The sequence below is a fragment of the Gossypium hirsutum genome, chromosome A05 (assembly GCF_007990345.1).
Source record: "Gossypium hirsutum isolate 1008001.06 chromosome A05, Gossypium_hirsutum_v2.1, whole genome shotgun sequence".
NCBI lineage: Eukaryota > Viridiplantae > Streptophyta > Magnoliopsida > Malvales > Malvaceae > Gossypium > Gossypium hirsutum.
This window is the reverse complement of record NC_053428.1, coordinates 82,896,819-82,902,040: the sequence shown is the minus strand read 5'-3', so window position 1 is coordinate 82,902,040 and position 5,222 is coordinate 82,896,819. Positions and strand designations below refer to the sequence as shown.

The window sequence follows — 5,222 nt, the reverse complement described above, 5'->3', positions numbered from 1 at the left end:
TCGGGATTTCAAAAATACATAGAACATTAAAAACGGAGCTCAGAATCACTTGCTATTAAGCTTGGAAGCATGGCCAAACCCTAACCATGGTTGCTTTTGGTACATTCTGCTGTAGCAAGAAGAAAGGGACACATTTGGAGTTTAAAATTTGTCTTTTAATTCATTTTACCCCTAAATGACCAAAATGCCCTTTTTACTATTCTTTCAAAATTTACCCAATCAAGGCCATTTTTGTCCAAAAAGTTATACAATGGTTTAATTATCATTTAAGGACCTCCCATTTAAAATTTCATAACAATTTGATACCTCTAACATGTAGAACTCAACTTTTAAACTTTTTACAATTTAGTCCTTTTTACTAAATTGAGTGCCCAAACGTCGAAATTTTCGAATGAAATTTTCACGAAATTATTTTGTGAAATCGTAGACCATAAAAATATAATAAAAATGAAATTTTCCTCATCAAATTTGTGGTCCCGGAACTACTGTTCCGACTAAGCCCAAAATCAGGATGTTACAGCTTCTTACCTCGTTTCAGATTTAGGTTCTGCTAACCCTTCTTTGTCGTGCACAGTGATGGCATGGAGTTGCTCCCTTGGGTTAGTTTCTGTATTAATGGGCAAGCCACCTTGCGGTTGTTCAGAGATCAACATAGCAAGCTGACCTATTTGAGTTTCGAGTCCTTGAATCGACGCTTGCTGATTTTTTAGTGCTGTCTCGGTATTCTAAAAACAAGTTTCTGACACCGAGATAAATTTTGTAAGCATCTCTTCAAGGTTCATCTTTTTCTCCTGTTGGTAAGGGAGTTTTTGAAAACCTGGAGGGTGTTGTGGCCTTTGATTCCCTTGAGCACCCCACAAAAAATTGGGATGGTTCCTCCAACCTGCATTGTAAGTGTTACTATAAGGGTTATTCTGAAGTCTAGAATTATTACCCATATAGTGGACTTGTTCTCCCTCGGTGCTGGGGTTGAAGGATGGATAGTTTGTGTTGTGCATCCCTCCTCCATTTGAATCACACCTCATCACTGGATGTACCTGAGTAGAATCATATAAACGATCAATCTTTTTATTCAATAGTTCTACCTGATTTCATAACATGGTGGTTGGATCTAGGTTGAAAACACAGCTGATTTCATTGGTTTTGTTCTCATGACTTACCACTGATAGTTATTCAGTGACATCTCTTTAATAAATTCATAAGCCTCGTCTGGTTTTTTGTTGTTTAAAGTTCCACCGACAGCTAAATCAATCAGTTGGCTTGTTGAGGGATTCAAACCATTGTAAAAAGCCTGAACCTGTAGCCATAGAGGTAGCCCATGGTTAGGGCATCTTCTCAATAATTCTTTGTATCTCTGCCATGCATCATAAAGTGTTTCTAAATCCATCTGCACAAAAGAAGAGATATCATTCCTTAACTTTGTTGTTTTAGCCAGAGAAAAATATTTAAGCAAAAATTTTCTGTCATTTGTTCCCAAGTAGTGATTGACCCTCGTGGTAACGAGTTCAATCACTGTTTAGCCTTATTTCGCAATGAAAAGGGAAATAACTAAAGGCGAATGGAATCGTCAGAAACGCCATTGCTCTTAAAGGTGTCGCAGAATTCCAGAAAATTCGTTAAATTAGTGTTTGGATCCTCGTCCTGCAAACCATCAAACTGAACAAATTGTTGTATCATTTGAATCTTATTAGGTTTCAGTTCAAAATTATTTGCATCAACAGTAGTCTAACTATACTCGATCCAGTTCCTATTAAATTGGGCTTAGCATAGTCATACATAGTACAAGGAGCAGGATCCTGATTCACTGGATTTGTGGCAACCACAGGAGGTAGCGGATTATTTTGATTTTTATCCATCTCCTCAGTATTAGTGGTGTCGTCCTTGTGCTCTTCCTCTATATATCATAAATTTTTCCTTATTTCTCTACGATTTCTACGAGCTGTACTTTCAATTTCACTGTCAAAAAGTAGAGGTCCTGATGGCTCTTTTCTAGTCATAAACTATAAAAACCTGCTAGAAGTAAATAAAAGAAAAATTAATAATTAAATTAAAAATAAAATTAAATTTCAATAAAAATAAAAATGGATAAAGTAATAAAAATTAAGTGTTCCTAAATCTTAGTCCCCAGCAACGGCGCCAAAAACTTGATGGTCGCTAAACTAACTAAAAATTCGACTAAGGTAAGTTCACCTATCGAACAGTAGTATAGGTATGGTGAGACCGAAAATATCGTATCCACAAGGACTAAAAGTACTAGTAATTACTCTCTCTTTATTATCTAGCCTAAGAATTAAGGGATGTTTTAAACTAAGACTAATTATTTAATTGACTAAGATTACGACAGAGATAAAAGTTGGGAAATACTGTTGGAAAACTGACGGAGAAGACAATACCCAAGGAAGAATTCGCCTAGACTTCACTTATTACTTTTGAATTAGACGATTTATTCACTTGACTTAATCTGTAAAAATCCCTGATTTATGTTAATATCTCTCTCGAGACTAAAAATAACTAACTCTAGGTTGATTAATTGAAATCTCTTTGAAATTAAAACCCCTATTGTCGCATTAATTCGATCTATGGATTCCCTTATTAGATTTGACTCTAATCTGTCAGATTCTAGGATTGCATGCAACTCCACTTAATTATGGAAGATATACTTTTAAATAGGGACTTTTGCTCCACTTGAACAAGTACATCAGACTTGAATTAATATCCTGGAATATTAATGCAAGGATTAAAACTCATAACTAAGAATAAGAAAAGTATTTATCATATAATTCAAATAATAGTAAGATCTGTCTTATGTTTCACCCCCCTTAGGTATTTAGGGACTTTAGTTCATAATGATAGGGGAAAACATCTCAAAATTGGGAAAACAATAAAACATAAAGAAACCCAAGGAACTTCTAAGGAAATTGAATGGAGATCTTCAGTGTTGAAGTAGATCTTACTTCCGAGTTGATTCCAATGGCTATCCTCGAGTATTTCTGCTTTCTACTCTGTGTGTCCTTGCTTTGATCCTCTTCTAGGGTGTTTATATAGACTTTGGAATGCTTCAAAACCCTAAAAATTAGCCTTTTTTGAGTAGAATTAGACTTGGGCTCGATAAGGACATGGCTGTGTGCCACGCCCGTGTGAAGGTGCTCAAGCCGTATGTAATTCTGAGTTGGTTTTTAGTCGACACTGTCATTACGCATGGGCATGTGGCCTACCCGTGTGTCGCACACAGGCATGTGGATTACTTGTGTGGAACTACCTAGGCCGTGTGAAACACTGAATTAGGCCTATTTTGTCTATTTTTGACCCGTTTCTTACTCTTTTTGCTATCCTAAGCTCTCCTGAGTATAAAACATGAAATTAAAGGATTAAGAGCATCAAATTCATTAAATCTTATGATAAACCTTCCAAAAATATGCCAAGCATGGGGTAAAAATATGTATTTATTATGGTTTATCACTATACATAATATTCCTTTATTTGTTTGCTTTGTAATTTATTGAAATAACCCGTCTAACTTTAGAAATTGAGTCAATTGTATATCATTCTAGAATTATATGTTTTTTTGCATTACCTTGTTAATATAATTCTATCCAATTTCCTGTATCGTGTTAGCTTAAGTACATTTTCTTTTCTTTCTTTTTATTTTTTGCATGTTTATTTCCTGTTTTCAGTTTATTTTGTTTTCAATTCTTATTTTGATTTTGTTTACTTTTCTTGAGGACAAACAAAGACTTAATTATAGGGGTATTTGACCTATCGTCAAATGTAGTAGTTATTTTGGTCTATTTCTGCACTTAAAAAACTTATTTTCTAGCCAACTTATTATTTAATATTGCATTTTTGGTATTTAGTAGTTTGGATTAAAAGTTAGTAAAAACAAGTGTTTAAACACATTTTTGTAAGTGTTGTGAGCTATTAGGCCAACACAGGCCTTAGATAGTGCTAATGTGCTGAATTAAGTGTGTAAGATGATGATTTATAGGCCCTATTAACATAGGAGCAAGGGACGAGTGATGCACAAGCTTCCCGAGCAGTTAAAGCATGAAAAGAACTAAGGAAGCCACGAAACAGGTCTCGTGTCACACCATTGGTGGTGTATGGTGCGACATAGGGTCAACATGGTGCCCAAGTCTTTTGGGGGTATTTTCATCCGTACAATCAACTTTTTACGAACACCCAGAACGTGCCAAAAACCTAATTTGAGCTGTCAACACTCCTAAAAATAAAACCTTAGGGGTTTGATGTGTAACTAAGTCATCTTATTTGCATCCAAAAAACCCTTGTAGTTTAGGAGTAGGATTAAACCTAGTTTTCATTCGTTTTTCATAAACTCTTGTTCTTCTCTTTTGCAATCAGTTTTGTTCCTAGAGTTCTTTTATTTAATTGAAGTATTTCGTTTATTTTTTCTTTGCAAGTGATGATATTCATTATTTCAATCACGAGATTTACTAATTCGTTCTTCAATCAACATCAAAATCAAGATTATTCTAATCTCTTTTCTCTTTTGATTCAATCGTTTTATTTACATGTTTAATCTAATTGAGTTTTAGATTATAAATAACATGAGTGGTTATATCCCTTAGGGGAGATTAACGATTGGATGGGGACTTAATTAGCAGAGGATTTATGTAACACCCCTAACCCTTATTCGTCACCGAAATAGAGTTACGAGGCATTACCGAACAACCACAACATAAATCATACATTTGTGCACTCATAACTAAAATCCATTCATCTTAATCACTTTGTCCCTTATAAGGTCCTAAGAGACCTTAAAAAACATGCTTAGAAGTGGTTCGGGACTAAACCGATAACATACTTATAAGGTCCTTTATACGCGAATTCAATCAATGGAAAATACTTTTCCCACGTACCTTCAAACTCAAGAATACAACATCTCAACATATCGCTTTGTACCTAAATAACTCGCTCGGATTGACCATCCGTTTGCGGGTGAAATACAGTACTAAAATATAGCTTTGTACCCAGTGCATCTTGCAATTTCTTCCAGAAACGCGATGTAAATCTCGGATCTCTATCTGAAACAATAGAAATAGGTACTCCTTGCAATCTCACAATTTGAGATATGTACAACTCAGCAAGTTTATCAAGTGAATAATTAGTGCATACAGGAATGAAATAAGCCGATTTAGTCAGTCTATCAACAACCACCCATATCGCATCTTTCCTACCGGAGACAGAGGCAAACCCAAAACAAA

At 35.0% G+C, this 5,222-nt stretch overlaps 1 non-coding gene across 1 annotated transcript; it reads left to right on the top strand.

Moving 5' to 3' along the window:
- The first annotated feature begins 1,313 nt into the window (after positions 1-1,313).
- On the top strand, positions 1,314-1,420 carry LOC121229891 (small nucleolar RNA R71). The gene has a single exon (XR_005927845.1). It is a non-coding gene; the product is annotated as a small nucleolar RNA R71 (small nucleolar RNA).
- The last annotated feature ends 3,802 nt before the right edge of the window (positions 1,421-5,222 follow it).